The 17,707-nt window shown below is 36.9% G+C and overlaps 1 protein-coding gene across 12 annotated transcripts in view; it reads left to right on the forward strand.

Moving 5' to 3' along the window:
- The window catches only part of MAGI2 (membrane associated guanylate kinase, WW and PDZ domain containing 2), a 709,198-nt gene that overhangs the window by 399,583 nt on the left and 291,908 nt on the right, over window positions 1-17,707 (forward strand). Inside the window, exon 1 of one of the 12 annotated variants that reach the window (XM_068189596.1) lies at window positions 15,578-15,596. The exons of the other annotated variants lie outside the window; for them this stretch is intronic. The gene's annotated coding sequence lies outside the window, so the exon portion shown is untranslated. Of the gene's footprint in view, window positions 1-15,577; window positions 15,597-17,707 lie in introns of those variants that run through there. 12 annotated transcript variants of the gene reach the window in all.

The raw sequence follows: 17,707 nt of genomic DNA on the forward strand, positions 1-17,707 counted from the left end.
CAAAACCAATCTCAAGTAAAGCCTGGTGCTGCTGGTGCATTTGAACTTCACTTTCAGAAAGGCAGCCCTCTCCTGGGGAATTTCTAGTTGAGCAGTAGTGGCCACTTCTTTTACTGGTAAACTCTATTATCACAGGATCATCTCATAATTAACCTGTAAAGCCTCTCTGGAGATCATTTGGTCCAACATTCCACTCACAGCCTAAACAACTGCAAAGTTATAATAATCTTGGATAGTAGATCATGTTGCTCAAGACTTTGTTAAGCTAACTTTGAGAATCTACAGTGATATGCGGTCTTTCTGGGATACTTGTTCCAGTGCTTGATTACTTCTGATGTAATTTTTTTCCCCATCTTAATATTTTAATTGATAGTGTTTGCTACTTTTTCTTTCTGTGTATTTGGAATAATTAAGGGAGAATTTAGGCTGAGAAAATTAACTCCCCACTCATTCTTGGATGTCTCTTAATAAAACTACTGTATTAGTAGATCCAGTTTCAGTTGGAAGCAGTGGATATTTTTTAAGTGAAGGAAGAGTGACTGGAGAGTGACAGTTAGAAGTCTGCTTGTGTAAAATATCTGAGATTGGTCACCAAATCTTGATGAGCACTGAGAAGGTTTTAAACTCTGGGACTGGAAATCCCTGAGATCTAAGTAAGCAAGATAAGTGTTATATCTCTTCCAGAGACTATCATTTATCCCTGGCTGGATGGAGATATGCTATCCATATTATTGCAAGCTGGTGCTTCTGCGTCTGTCTCATCCAGTTACCTGCCTTTGATGAGAGGCAGCTTGAGGAAGAGCAGCAGCACACTACCCAAAAATGAATGTGCTAATACTTCTGTAGCTAAAATCATCACTAACTTCATGCTGAATTCACAGAGTCATAAGTTCTACAGCCAGAGGGAATCATTATGTTCACCTTGTCTGACCTATGTTATATAAAGGGTAGAGTTCTTCAACCATTTTTAACAATTAAGCCAATTCCTATGAAAATAACCTTAAAGATACACAGAATTTACTACATGATAATATTTCAAATGGTTAATTAGCCTCAATATTAAGAACATACACCTTTTTCTAATCTCTGTGCATGAACTCTCACCTTCTAGCTACTAGATAGATCATGGTACTAAACATTTTATGAAGCACATAATTATTCATTATACCGAATTCCTGCTTTAAATATATTGTATAATTGGAGACATCAATCGCTCTTCCATAATGTAAAATTTGAAATATTAATAAATCTTTCCATTTTCAGTTCCTAGAACATACATTCTTTGGACTTGCATCTGCTTTCACTCATCTTCCCGTTATCTCTTTATACCCTAGTTGCTGTAACAGAGTTAACACATTATGAGTTCATTTGTTTTATATGTGTTTAAATGTGTTCCTTCAATAGCACAGAATCTTCAGGAACTCTGGGATCAATGGGATAAAGAATGTGTATGTAATTCATGACTTTTTCTTTCTGTTCTCTAATGGCTAGTACATTTATTTCTTGTATATAATTATTCATTGGATTTTCCTGTACCTGTGCTGTTATTACCAAAATGCAGTTAGCAAATTTTAAGTATGACTGACATATGTTTCAGCTTTTGCAACGTTGTGACTTTCAGCTCTTTCAAGGGAAAAAAAAAAAAAAAAAAAGAAGGAACATTTATGTCACTCAGTTTTATTTTCTTAGAAGGACAGTCATAATTACTATTAAAATGTCCAATAGGATAAACTCAAGACTGTAATCAAAAACAACAACACATATACATAGCAACATCCAAGGTTAGAAAACCAAAGAATGAAGATATATCCACATTGCTATAAAACAAGGTTTTCTGGGATATTGAAGTACAGGGTGACAGCAGAGAACTTGATGCTGTACATTTGTTCTCCATTCTTGGGTCTTCCTGTAAGGGTACTTTTGAAATACCTTAGGATCCATTACATTTCACCTTAGGAGATTTTCTTTCAGCTTTTTCTTCATTGGGAGAAATGAGTTTGCTGTCAGTAAAACACATTTTCTATTAAGATGGCAAATTTCTTCTGCAATACTAATTGCTTTATCTTGCTACCATTTTCCCTGTGAAACCTCCTGCTTCTTCCAAACTTTGCAATGTGTCAAGACTTTGTCTTGTCTACATTTTAGAGAGCACATTTATGGATCTCATCTATTTTACCTATTCTTTTTTAAATAACAACAGCCCAAAAAAACTCCATGCAAGAATCCATGAAGGTTTAACAGGTGATACAGTGGTGCTTTGTGATATTGGAGAACTAATTCACCTGCAGTGAATTAGTTGGATTTGACTGACTTTTTTGGATTCTAAGATAGAAAAAGCAGCAGTAGGAGAGAGATTGTTATTTATTGCAAAATTTTAGATTTAAATTCATATTAAAGTATGAGGAAATTGTAATATGTGATTTATAAGCTTGATTTCAATTACATGAAATTTTTTAAAGCCACAGAATGACATCTTGGCTGGTATAAATCAATGAAATTGCTGTTATTGATGCTAGTTGCAAGTATGATTATATATTGTTAGTTTCTTCATAACTCTGTTCTTTCCTTCAGGTATTTCACAAGAAAAGCTCCACAATCATACTTCAGAATGTCAGGAACTGTAGAATTGATTCTTATGGGAGATTTGCATCAGCTGAGCCCACTTAACTTGATCGTTCTTTATTTGTAGCTGATCAAAAATTCAACAGCCTGCATTGTGCCTTTGCCTTCTTATCTAGTGGCAGTTTGGGACTGCCCTGAAAAGAGATAGGTGTGTATTTATTTAAAACTTGGTTTACATTACAGGAAAAAGAATGTGAAGGAGATACAGACTTAAGGCAGCTGAAAGATTATTTCAGATAGAAATATAGCATACTCCCTCTAGTGATTAATAGATCATTTCCAAAATCTTCATAAGTTTATATGACTTATTCAAAATGTTGTTGACTACTAAAATTTGTAAGCAATCTTTTATGTTCTGGTGGTACATGGCATGAATATGCTTTACAGCATATATATTTTGAATAATATCTCAACAAGTTGAAATATTTCATTAGATGTATTTGAATGGAAGATTTCTGGACATATATCATCATCATTAGTTCCATTTTTTTTAAAGCCCTGGTGAATCACAGAACCTGTCAGTGGTGAATTAATTTTCTCTATGCAGATAAAAATAAAGAACAACTGTGAGTTAAATAATAAATAGGCCAATTTGCACTCATAATTCTTACATCTTAAATCTTCATAAAGTGTCATTAAAATTCAATGTTCCTTATACAGATTGATGTGCAAGCAATGCATACTGCAAAAAATTATATTCCGTGAATATGCAAGGGGGTGGGTTTATGCAGTAATTAGAGCATTACTTAATCTATAATTATTATCTTTATTAGATGTAATTTAGCCAACCAATATAATTTAGATACACAAATTCATCTACTACTTTAATAAAATATGCTTGCTACCCTTGACAGCTTCATGCCTTAAGCAAACACAGCGTACTGAAAACTCTCTTTTATGTTTTCTTCCTGTGGAGTTCAGCAAACAGTAAACTCTGTTATTGCTGCCATTGTTTTATTCTACTTTCAGAAGCTGTTTACTATAGCTAAAATAAAAAAGGCCTTGGTTCTCATAATTTTTCTTCCTCAAGGTCAACTGATGTAGCCACTAGTTATTGACTAGGGTTTCAATACCTAAAAAGAGTGTTATTAGATTTATTATTTTTTTAATTCAGAGAGCTTTTTATACTGCAATTCAAATTGCATTTTTTGAAACACAATCCTTGAAAACAAAAATAGAATCACGCAAACATTTTAAAAGCAAGCAAAATAGTTAATAAATCAATTAACTTAGTGTTAAACTGTGGGAATTAGACATTAAAGTCACGGCTTTATGTGAGCTGTATTTACTTGGTCGCTGAAGACACTACACTATTTTTGTCAAATGGTTGACAAAGATGTTCCACCAGTGGTACATCTATGTTTCCTGTGGGCTAATAGTTTTGTCTGCATCATTTCTTGAGTTCCATGCCTGTTTGTGGTAAACTAGTCCTGCAAAGTGGGAGTTGAAGTTCAATCTGGTAAAACATCAGAGAAAGTTCATGACTTGAATGTTACTCCCTGTGAGCTGGTTCAATAGCATTCCTACTGAGTGGCAAACCTGAGGCTTCTTGGTAAATGAGGAGAAAAGTCACTTCCCATGGTGTAAATGACTCCTTCCTTCTGCTGAGCATGGTGGCACAAGAGTTGATGTTGGTAGTGTTGATGTGTTTATGTGTTGCTGTTCCCATAAAAACTGTAGCAATGGCTTGTCCTTCCAGAGCTCACTGTTGTTCTCCCCTGGAGAAATAATTGTAGCAGCAGAATTAGCTGAGGTTTGGCAAGTCTGAATGGAGCAGTATATCCGACTAGCACCCAGTGAGCACAGCAGTGCTCATGTTTGAACAGCTTAGTGACAAATGCCATGTGCTGCAAAAACACAAGGAAGGAGCCTGAGCCAAAATAAGCTCCGTGTCTTGCTGTCTTGGTGTTCTCCACCACAATACCCATGGTAGGAGGGCAGCCCTGCAGTGTAAGTTTGGAGACACCACCTTTTCCTAGAAAGGGTCACAATGCTGAAAGATGTCCCAAAGGAGAAAACTCTCCCCTAGATATTATTTGAGATAAAAACCTGATCAGCTAGAGAGATTGACCACTGCTCAGATAAGGAGAAGCTTGGCTGGTGTGACAATTCCTAGAACTGAAGTGTCTGAACTTGAGCTATACTTCATGACAAGCACATATTTGTGGATTTGACAAGCACAGAGCAATCTGAGGAGCTGGCAATGTATGTGTGCCAGGTACACTACTTGAAGTAAATTGACAAGTCATAAATTAAACTCAGATGTTACAGCTATTGAATGCAGGGGCATTTTCACATACTGTGGCGAAGGGATCGCTGTATGAATGGCATGTGGTACCAGAAAAAAAAAATACAAATAAACAAAATTCAACCCACAACACGTCAGGATTTGGATCAGAGAGATGTTTAATGTGAAAAAGCAATAGTGATACTCTACATAGGTGCACAGAGCTCTTGAACTTTGAAGAAGCTGAAATCCTAAGATGCTTAAAAGGAAAGAAAGAGTACCTCTAAAAATACAGAATATTCATGTTCTCTCATAGCTGAGGAGCTAGAATAATTGACCCACATTTTTCAGGAAATTTGGTTTCCTAATTCTAATTATTAGAACACAAATTCCTAAATAATAATTAGTTGCATATATAAAAATTGAAGATAATTAGATCTAGCTCAGTTTGAGGCAGGTACTTTTAATTTGCTCAGTTATCATCAGTAGGAACAGATGCTAGATTTTGCTAACTGTTTGGAGCTAAAATAACCGCTCTCTAGTGACTACTGAATTGAATGTTGCAAGGTTGATTATTAGAACTCATCATCTCAGAAAAGGAAGCCTTGCTGTATATGAAAAACATCAATTTCTGTTATCCAACCAGAGCAACACTTGCTACTCACCAACTACTTTTCTTTAAGCTTTGTCCAATAAAAGAAAAAATGTCAAGGTCACACCTGGGACTAAAATCCTTCAGATTGTTCAAAGCCCTTCTTTCCTCAGACATAACATTTATGTTTTTCTGGAATAAGGATTTTATCCATTAGTTGGATCACGTAGTCCTCATCAAACAACTGTCACCATTGCTATAGTTACACCTCAGAAATAATTCCTGTTGGAGATAGGAATATCAATAGAGATTGGAATAGCATTGGGCTTCCCGCATTCAGAATTATGTGGAATTTATTTCCTCAATTTCACTGTATTTGACCCCTTTGAAGTTAAATCTGAGATTTTTTTTTCTACCTTCAAAAGAAAAATGAACAAGGTTTTAAATTTATTTTTAAAAATTGAAGTCAGTAGTAATATTTAAGTTTATATCATGCGCTTTTGAGTTTGTGAATATGCTATAAAATAATGACTTCTGTATAAATAATTTATTCAACTTGTTATCGAGGAATGTCTTATTTAATTTTTTTTATTAATGTGAGTTAAACTGAAAATATTGTTTTTTTCCTAAAAACAGATGGGAAGAAATCTGTTTCAAATACTTGCATTTTATGGGAAGTAATATTTTTAGGGAAAGTAATTTCATATAAAATCTAAGATGATTTCAAAATAATAGATTTCTTTTCTGAATACTGTGGTTGAAATGTTCCATGATGCATTCATTGATGTGAAAGAAGAATAGATTTTCTCTCTGCTAGTATTTTAAACTGGACTCAGTAGAACAGAAAAATAAAACACTGTGTTTCCTTGGAATTTACTGCATAAGGTCTTAGTTCAATGAAAACTTTATTCTCTATGAGGAACAGTGGAAGAAAAAGAGAAACAGAAATGTTTTTTTAGGTGTTGTCACACAGATGACATTGGTAAAATATATTCTTCTTAATAGATCCCTTGGGGTGCATTAGAGTGAAACAACACTGAATGATCTATATATAGAGAGGGTTTATTTTAGAACAATTTGGTTGTGTTTGGTTGAGAAGGAAAGCATGTAGGTAGCCATTTTGGCTATTATTGTCTATAGTAATAAAGCAATATGAGAGCATAAAGATATCACTTATGAAAATATATAAGGGAAAAGAAAGAAAGAGAAAGATAACTACCCACAGAGCTCACAATGAGACTTTTTTGTTGCAATGTAGTTTATCATTGGTCAATATGATGGTCTTGATCCATAGGGGGTGGGGGGAGACAACCCTGAAACACAAAGTCCCCTGGGTTAAAATAGGCTCAGAATGGGTGGGGACACCCAGGTACCTTCCCCATGTGGAGGAGAAGTTTTACACTGTCTCTTGCAACACACCCAGGGTCTGTTGCAGCACTTTTAGATCATGTTCAGTCATCCGGTGGAAGGCTTCAGGAATGGGTCTGGGGGCACTTCAGGGTTTTTAATGATTTGTGGCTCCTTCTAAGACACACCAGCTGCCTCTCAGCGCAGTAGAGCCAGTAGTGCCCCATCAGACCTTCCATGGGGGAGAGGGGGCAGTTTTACCCCTGAGCAGAGGACAATGACCATGAGAAAGAGAAGCATGCAGGACTGCAGGGATTGAGCCTCCCTCTCAGGGGTGCAAGCCTGGCCTCAGCAAGTGAGTCTGTGGGGCTTTGACTTCCCCTTGCTGAAGCCAACCAGAGCTGGTTTTCAGCATAGCTACTGAGAAAGGCTTCCTTTGTGGGTACATTCTTCTCCCTCCAGGCTTGTTTACTTCTCCTTAGACTTTAGATAACTGGACAATAGGACCAGATTTATCTTCTCTCAAGTTCCCATCAGGTGGCTTAACTTACAGCCCATTTCCAGTCAGAAGATGTGTTCTGGGAGGCTTCAGTGGTCACAGATGAGCAGTTTGCTACTGTGGACAGAGGTCCATCCTTTGGTGATTTTAACAATGTTTAAATTGCTAACCCTAACATTTCAGTCTCACAGGGGTTCACACCATTATTGTGTATACCCTACTTTTGCTCTTTGTACTGAGAAAGCAAGAGGAGGAATGAGGGAACAAGATTTTTTGTCTTACTCTAGAAGCAGACAAGAAAATATGTGTTTGTTCTGCCAGTGTGCCTGAGAGGTGCAGCCTCCAACAGTCTGTAACCTTAAGATGAGAAATGTGCTTCCACAGGGACAGAGCAGTGCTGCCATGGGAAGCAGTCCCACAGCGTGACTTCTCCTTCTGCTCAAAGCCCTCCACGGCATGTGGTGGCATCCCACAGTAAGAAATCCTGTCTAGCACTGATGGGATCCCTACTGAGGGACTAGCATTCCCTGTGTCTCAGCAGAGCATTTGCTCTGCTGTCTGGATAGCAGTTGGCCACCAGGGATTTCAGCTGGGAATCTACTGGAAGTGTCGCACACAGTACTGCACAGCCACTCATTCTCTTCTTTGAATTTGTTAAGTAAAAATGACTGCAACAGTATCTGCTGTTACATCTGAGTATCTTTTAGTCACCAAACTAAGGTCTAGTCTGGTGTCTGGTGAATGGTACAGAGTTTCGGCTGTGTATATCAACTTTAGGGCTGAAAGCCAAGGAATACAGCCACTGGAACCAGCTACAAACAGGAAGATGTTAAGCCCAAGTAACGTGTAACTCTCTTCTACCATTCAGACATCACCCATTGTAGTTTTTGAAAGTATTTTTTGATTCAGAAGAAGTGCTCTGGATTGGGACTTGCTGGCATGCCTTGTGGACAGATACTGTTCAGAGGTGCATCAGAACATATATCTGAAGACTAGGGAGAGAGAATAGACATATCTGAAGGCTGCCACATTTTAGGTACAGATTTTTTTTAATTCACACATACTAATTAGTTGCCTATTTTAAGCATTAAAACTCCCCTCATTTTTCTGTTAGTTGTCTGCCCTGATACTCTTAAAATACTTTCATTGCTTCATATTATTTATTCATTATTAATTGTTCAGTATTATTGACACAAATTTAAACAGCTGAAGTGATTTTGGTTAAGAATACATGTGTGAATGCTTTCTATGGTAGCCTATTTCACAGTCCTTCTTTTGTGCCTCTCAAAGTAAGGCTGTAGATTTAGAAAATCCATTTTTAAATATTTCCTGAGATTTAGTAGCAACAGCTAACAACTTCACAAATCCTTTTAAAATGTTCAATTAAATAGACATTATACAGAGTGGCTGGCTTCTTATGTTTGAATAAAATATAAAAAGCAAATAAGAATATTAGTGTTTTTTGAGTTGAAAAGTTATTATTGCAGGCATTGCAGAACCTTTCAAGGTACACTATGGTGTGTTTACAATATAAGACAGTTCTTCAGCTCTGTGTGGCAATAATTACAAGCTGCATTACAGGAGTCATCCATAACAGTTTATTTATAATGTTAATAAAATCAAGTTGTAAGAAAGCAAGTTCTTTTGTTGATAGCAGAAATGTTGTCCTTCACACTAGAAGTGGTGTGCTTCCAGGATTTCCAAATATACCAGGAGGTATATTGAATTATGCACAGTACAAATAGATGTTTTGGCATCACAGTTAAACAAATCATCTCAAATCTCATTTAATAATATTTCCAATGATGATCCAATCCATTGAACCATCAGCAGGAATAACAAATTTGCTAATACTGGACAAAAATTCATCTGAATTTCTCACTGTTTAGCAGAGATACCCATGCCAACTGACTACTATGCAAATAGTTCTCTAACTATATTGTCTATCTTCTTGAAGAGCTGCAAAAATCAGACATTTCCCGGAAAAGACTGTTCATCGAAAGACAGAAATAAATTAAGAAATTATTTTCTAATTAAGATTTTATAGTAGTAGAAAGCATTTTGCATGTAATTAGGTGAGCTTTTTATTTTATTAGTGATATCAGAAGTTTCTGTCTGGATCTCATTAGCTGCTGATTTTTATAAATCTGTGTGGAAACATAAATGTTCATGCACACATGAGTCTCTCAACATGATGCCCGTATGTATGTCTTCATTATTCAGATCGTTCTCTTGTGCACATATATACATTTTCATGTAAAACCTATTCTTTATAGATGTAATAAAGATTTTGGGGGACATAAACAACTATGTGCCATAGTTGGACCCTATTAATTATTTATTAGGTCAACAAGGTCCTTAAACAAACTAAAACCCCAGACTTTGTACACCACAATCTGCCACTCATTAATCATCAGATTTTCAAAGTTTTGTTCTCAAATGTTTCTTTATGGCAGTTTAATGCTTTCTTTCATATCTGGATATGGAATTTCCATTTTCTAATAAGTATGAAAGATATTGGTATATATTGCTGGGGTATTTGCTAAGACATTAACATGTTTTATGAATAAAATCCTAGTGTCTTCTGGAGCTTCCTGGCTGGTACTAATTTTTGCCTTAAAAAATAAATGCAACCTACCAACCAGTTAAATAAAACACAAAAACCTCTTGAGGCAATAATGTGGAATCCAAAATTATTCATACCTGATTTTCCTTCTTTTCATCTTTTCCACTTTTTGAGCATTGAAAATCAGATTCCTTTAGGGACTTGGCTAACCCCTGTAAGGTCTATACTTCCAAATGCCAGAACAGCCAATTTAACAATTTGGCATTTTCCAGGAATTATGAAGAATATAATTTAAGTGTTTAAGATACCTGCATTAGCAACAGCTTTTTTTATTTTTTTACAAGTGTTTCCATGCCTAACTTTACACAAAGCATTCACACTTCTCTGTTATTAGATACTATCTTTACAGTTTATTGTTAACATTTTGAAAACTACTACTGGCAAAGATAATGAAAAAGAAGTTACTTTATTTGCTCAAATGCTGTATTGGCAATGAAACTTGGATATCTGGCTTAACACTGGATCAGAGTTCTTCTCAAAAGAATGTAGCCTGCAGACTTAATGAGGATTCACCAAGTGCAGGAAAGTGACTCAACTGATGCCACTATAACCAGCAATGTCACATACCCTGGAAGAGGGAACACACAGTGTAGCAGTGCCTAGCACAGGACAAGAGCTCAAAGTGCAATATTCAAATCCTTGCACTGTGTAAGAGTAAATCTGGATATGCCACAGTTTAAAAAAAAAGTCTCCAAGTATGTGTTTCAGTGCACAGCTGTTGTGCTGCATTTCTTCTCTGGGCTATGCTTGCTGCTTCCAGTGGTCCTCTCCAAATAAATAAACAAATATATAATGTTCCTACCCACAGTCTTTAGCTAGAACTACTGTCATTTGCATCTCTCAGTTTTACTTTTCTGTTCAGCTCCAATATGACTTTATTTTACAGTGCATAAATTATCTTAGGGCTGTTCACTGTCTGTCACATTGCACAAAACCTAGAGAACAAATAGAAAACCCAGGATCTGTTTAATCAGAGGCTCTTGACTGCATATTGAATCTAAAAATAATTTTTTAAAAGGTATTTCAAAGGATGCATGCATCTGGAATCTAATAATCCTGCTAACCACCAGGCAGGATCTTATCTAGCTTACCTAATGCATATATCTCAAGTTTGGAAATAATGACAATCTAAAGAATCATTCAAAGAATGCATATTCCATAAAAGACACGCTTATCTGCTCCTATGTGCATTATAAATCTCAAATTCAGGAACTTGTTGTTTCTGTTCTACACCATAAAATAGAACATATTTGTCCTAAGAATTATGTGGTGTTGTAGGATGCGTGCAATACAACCCAGTGCACAGTCCCTTAAGACTGCTTTTAAGTCTTATGTTTGGCTTCTTCAGCAAAAATCAAAACATATCCAACAATGTCATGAATCCCAAATTGAAATACAAACCATGAAAACCATGGATGAGGTTTTTATTTTCTTTTTGAAGCTTTCTTTTGATATGAATCAAATTCTCCACCCAATTTCAGTGGACAGTAGATTGAGCCATTTAGTTCATCTGTTATTTCTGCCACTCTCAGTGAATGCTAATTATGTACAGGGATTGCAAAACTTCCTTTTTAGTTCACATGAATTAAGCACCTAGACATGAAGCTTTTAGTTCTGTGATGAAGTATGGCTAAGTGGTTTTCACTTTCTACTAGAACTTGATCAGAAAATCTAGGTGATAGTAAAAACACTGCTTCTTCAAAATAGCATCTGATTTTTCACTCTGTGTACAGGTAACTTTGCAAATAATGCTGCAGTCTCGGAGCTCAGCAGCTGCTAAATGCCTGCTTTCACAGAATGATTGAGGCTGGGAGGGACCTCTGGAGATCATCTTGTCCAACCTCCTGCTAAAGCAGATTCACCTACACCAGGTTGCACATCCTTGTGTCCAGGCAGGTTTTGAATATCTTCAGAGGAGACTCCACAACCTCTCTGTGCAGCCTGTTCCACTGTTCTGTCTCTCTCACTGCAAAGAAGTTTTTCTTCATATTCAGATGGAACTTCCTGAGTTTCAGTCTGTGCCCATTGACTCTTGTTCTGTCACTGAACTGCACTAAGAATTTGACCTCACCCTCTTAAAGGCCTGCCCTTAAGATATTTTTATGCGTTGATGAGATCCTCTCTCAGCTGTGTTCTTGCCTCACTGTAGAGCATTCAGCATCTTTGCTAAATTTGAATTTATTAACATCCAGATCTTCTTCAGGAACACATTTGCCAACTGTTAATGCAGTTTGAAACTATTACCTCTGAAAAACATTTTCAGTAACCTGGAATTCATTCCTTTGCTTCTGCAGCTTTTTTCCTAAAAAGGAATACATCAGAGAAATTCCTGGTATTGCACACTTGGAAAGGGGAAACACTTTTATTCTTCATGACCATTGGCAAGAAGGGACTTATGCCATTGTGGTTTATGCTGTTGTTATGAGAATTGTCATAAACACTTGAAGCTTCTGGCTTTGTAATATGCCTAAAATCACTTTAGTTGAAAATTATGTTTATTATTCTCTTCAGCTGGAAATTCAGTAGATCAAGACAAATATGGTGCTTCTCTGCTTAATGCAGTTAGTAATTTGACAAGATAGGTATAATTTCTCATACATTGCAATACCTCACAGTAACAGTGTTCCAGAGTAATTTGGCAAACAAACAAAAAACCTAATTAAGTATTGTTGAATTTTTCTAAGGCAAAGTGTATACAAGGTCATACCAAGAGCTCAGCTGAAGTTTATTAAAGATTAGCAGTCTGTTTCTGCAGGAGGGATCCCTCCAGCTACTGTAATGTATGACAGCCTGGCAGACCATGTTCCACAACAAGCTGTTGAACAGAGCCGAGTTACAGAACAAATTCTCTGTAGAATGTCTAATAAAAGAGCTTCATATATATTAAAGGCATTTTTCTCTTTGCATTTTGTTACATTTGGAACAGATAAGCAAAAGAAAACATTATTTGCTTCCATATATCTGGAAAATTACTCTAGAAGTAGGTCATTGTGCAAAAAGGACAAGGTTATTCCTCTGCTCTTCATTTACTCTGTTAATCCTTGCGACAAAAACACACCTTTGCTTTTGAAATTACCTCATGCAGTAGGAACCAATCTGTGAATCCAAATATAAATCAGCTAAATATGTGTGAAGATGATTGGATAGTGTTGTGCCAGGTTTACCCTTAACTTACCAAAAAAAAAAGTAATAATTTAAATATTTATAACATGCCTGTAAGCTTGGAGCATTCAAACCTGTGAGCCCTGAGGTCTGTGAGTTGGTATGGGACCATGCAGGGAAGTAAGGCCTTTACTTCTACTTTCCTGACCATCATATAGGACACGACTAATACAATATTAACCTTGAGATGCTTCTAAAGACTCTAAAATACAGATTATTTACTGCAAGGATAAAGTATTCTTTAATTATGTCTAAAGTACTGAGTCTTTCCTGTCTTAGTTTGGGGAGTTTTAACTAATATTCATATTCCTATGCTGACAAATAAATAAATTTGCGTCTTTTTCTTTTCAGTAACTACATGGAGTGATAAAAAAAAAACTTGAGGGAGCACCTTTCCTGCTTTTGAAAGTAGCAAAACTGGACAGAGACTCTGAAGACTCAGTGCATCTAAGTAGTAGAAATATGTTCAAAGTCAGGCAGTATACTTTCCTCCCAAATAAGAACTAAAATGTTATAACAATGTAATTAAATACTGAGATTAAAAATAGACATAAATTCCTAGTTGTTCTCCTGCCTCTACAAACTGGTGCAGAGCTTTTCAACCCTGGAACTCTTCTAGAATAAATAATCCTTTTTTACTAATAAAGGCAATCTGGACTAAAAACTACATTAACTGACCATTTTTCCAGTCTGCACTAGAAGTCAACATAAAACTCCCATTTATTTATTGTTCCCCAAGCTCATAAAAGCAGTATTTCAAAAATAGTTTATTGCTATTAAATTAACACACTTTTTTATTTTTAATAGAAGTAAATATTTCTTATGTGTCTAAGCACCTGCCCTACAGTGTCTTAAACTCATTTAAAAGAAAAATACTCTTTCAAATGCTATTTATGTAAACAGCACTTAATACCTCTCCTGGAATATAGCACCATCCTACAGCACACCTGAGCTTGGAAAGCCTGGACTCAAGTATGGCAAATCACCATAATTCCCCCGTAGAAGAGAAGAAACCAGCTGCAAAGGCAAAGGGTCTTTTTAAACCATAATAATAATAACAAAAAGATATAGCACATACCTTAAATATCTCTAAACTGTACCAACTATCCATTTTGAAGCTATAAATCCAAACAAAATAGTTGCTCACTGAATGACCTTAATATTGGTTTTGAGAGCTGATTGGTAAATGATGCAAGAAGTGGTCATGAAATCAAGGAAGGTCAATACCAGTCTTGATTTTGTAGACCAAAGTCCTGCAATTTCTGAGGTACCCACAGGTTTTGTGACAGCACTTGCATGACTGGACTGGTCGTGTTTACTTGAGAGCTTCTCATTTTGTCTTCAACTGCACCAATAAATTGCTTTTGTCAGAAATATGTATAGAAATAGTGCAAATACACCTTGTTGGTTTTGGACCTGAAATATCTAAAAGTATAATATTATTTCATTATGGAATTCAGAGATATTTTTTTCTTAGGTTACCTTGGTAACAAAATTGTATCTGAGTTCTTTTTTCCATTTTGCATTAATAAAGGGCTAAATATTATAAGTAGTAGCAACTGTGTCCTATTAAGCCTTGATGCTGCATAACAAAAGATGTGTTTCTGTAGAAATCTGAGGCTTAGTCCTTTGTTTTAAGTCTTGAATCACCATAAATTTTAGGCGAGCTTATCTGTCTATATGAAGGCAGTTAAAGACAAAATCTCTTAAGAAGTGTAGCTCTAGGTTAAAGGCAAGGAAAGAATTTGCTTGTGGTCTGTAAGATTCCTATATATAGACCTCGTGTTCAGACCTTGATGGGTGTTTAAGATGCTCCAGCAACTGTGTCCAACTCTGTAAATATGCACATTACAAAGTCCATGGTGCTTACAGAAAACTATAACGGATGGCAGAATTATTATTAGCAACAACTCAGTTCCTCCAGGGTGAAAGAGTAAAAGAGGCCATAACCATTGATTATTTCATTAGCCAGGGAGTTGCTTTAACCATTTCCAAGACCTCAGGTCCTCCAGCCTGAGGGAATGAGAACAGATGCAGGAGGGAAATGGGACGCAGCAAGATTTTACCAAGAGCAATAAAGTTCTGCTGGGGATGGAAGCTGTTGTGTCTGGAGTAGAGTCACCCTGAATTCAAGCAGCTATTGATGATGGTTTGCTCCTTTCTCCATTTTTTTGTGGGAAGTGACTACTTGGTCTTCTCTAGGTCTGCAGTCCTCAGCACACAGTGTAGTGCAGGGCTCTTGGAGCTGGCTAGATGAGTAGTATAAGAGGCTGGAACCACCCGAGTGACAGTGTGCCCTGGGGTGACTTTATGATGCTTGTATCCCCATTCGTCTGTTCTGTTTATGCTAGATGTTAAGTTCTGCAACTTTAAGAGCAGCTCAGAGAGCAAAAGGGGAGAAAAGTGCAGAGTTTGTTATCAGAAAACCCTAAACTAAGACTCAGTGTTATCTCCTGCTGTTGTCTAAACAGATTAGAAAGAATATTTAATTAATAGTTAATTAATGCAAGATATGCAAAAGGTATTATAATATCTGTACTATATCTGAAAAAATGTGACTAAGTAATATAAGGGCAGAAAGATTAGGTCTTTAGCTTCCAACTTAAGAGGGAGATTCAGAATATGAAATTCAGTCCATTACAGTTTTCTACATGAGTTGAACAAGACTGTTACCAAAGTAGAGAAACACAGGAATATCCAAGTCTGTTGTTGGACCTCCTGTGATACTTTGCCATCATCTGTCATGACTGCTGAATATCCAGGTGTTTAAAACAAACCAGTGTGTATTAACACTAAATAACATAGAATCATTAAAAATTTCAATTGTGAGGGAGCTCTTTATATCATATGGTCCAAATTTTCACTCAAAGCAGGGCTAACATTTTATGTAACTTGTATTTTTGCTTGATTCATAAACTAGTAATTCAAGCTTGTCTACATAAAAAAAAATATTGAAGAAACAGTAAGCTAGAGATACTCTTCTAATATGTGAGCTTCCTCCCCGTGCTGTGTCTGCAATAGCCTTGATTTGCCAGAGTGTTTTGTGAGGAAGATACAGTTTCTGTCAATATTCTTTGATAGTGAAAAGTTTCTCAGGAGAGAGCATGCAGAACAAACATCTGATGTCTGTGCTGTTAGCAGAGCTCCCTGGAGCTCAGGGGCACACCAGAATCCCTGTGCTCCAGCATAGTTCTCACAAAGGGCTGGAGATCTTTGGGGGTACTGCTGCATCCCAAGACATCAGATAATCCATGGGAAATAAATTCAGCATACTTATGGACAATCCAAATGTCTGAGGGATTTAACAATACCATCTCCAAAACACAAGAGTAACCACAAAATCAAAGAGTGTTTTGGGTTTGAGGGGACCACAGTGGGGCATGTGTTCCAACCTCCCTGCTCTAGCAGGGTCACCCCAGAGCACATCGCCCAGGATTGCATCCAAATGGTTCTGAAATATCTCCCAGGAGGGAGACTCCCCACCCTCTCTGGGAAACCCCCCTTCCAGTGCTCGTTCGCTGCACAGTGAAGTTCTTCCAAGTATTCAGGTGGAACTTCCTGTGCATCAGACACTGCCTCATGTCCTAGTGGTTGGCACAACGGAGCAGAGCCTGGCTTTGTCCTCTTGGCATCCCTCTTTAGATAATTATGCACATTAATGAGGGACCCTCTCAGCCATCTTCTCTCAAGGCTGAACAGGCCCAGCTCCCTCAGCCTTTACTCATCAGAGAGATTCTCGAGTCCCCCAACCATCCTTGCCACCCTCCATTGTATCCACTTCAAGAACTCCACATCTCCCTTGTACTGAGGAGCCCAGAACTGCACACAGTACTCCAGATGGACAGAGTACTCTTGATAATAGTATGAGAATTCCCAGAAATTAACAGCCAGTTTTAGTTGTAAGGGTTGAGATGAGAATGGAATTGGAATCAGAAAAAATTAGGGAAGGGTCTTAATAGATTTCTCAAAATATATTCCCCATGTTAAGTACTGAAATATTGTCTCAACAGTCTCATTCAGTCTTTGCCATGGACTTCAGGCTGTGTCTGAGGAGAAAAAGGTCTCTATGACAGGCAGTCGAGCTAACCTAACACTTTTATGTCTCTGTGTCTTCAAGTAAGAGAAAGGAGGTTGGACAGGTTTCTAGCCAGTGTCAACACTCTTTAAATGTGATGTAATCAGTACAGTATTAATAAAGAATTGATTATGATGTTACAAACACTCTGAGACTGAGGAGAACCAAAGATACATCGATTTCCAAATGGAATTTTGAGACTTAATTAGTGGTTTCAAATCACTTGGTCACTATCCTGTGGTCAGGATAGCCTGACCACAATAAACTGGACCATTAGGAAATCAGGTCAGTTTGAGACTCTTCCCTGCTAACATTCCAACTTCTGCTAGCTAAGCCAAGTCACTTGTCAGGCTGTGTGTAATATTATCTGTCAGCTTTTACAGAGTTCTGTCATCCAGAGATGACAATAGAGGCAATAACTAAATATAAACACCTGTGCAGCTTGACAGCATGGTTAGCAGGTGATTTTAATCCCACAGGCCCTAAAGCCTAACCATTTGTCAAGTCCACTTATGGCACTGAAACAAGCAATGTGAATATAACCCTTACAGATGTAC

Source organism: Anomalospiza imberbis, chromosome 5 (genome assembly GCF_031753505.1).
Source record: "Anomalospiza imberbis isolate Cuckoo-Finch-1a 21T00152 chromosome 5, ASM3175350v1, whole genome shotgun sequence".
Lineage (NCBI taxonomy): Eukaryota > Metazoa > Chordata > Aves > Passeriformes > Viduidae > Anomalospiza > Anomalospiza imberbis.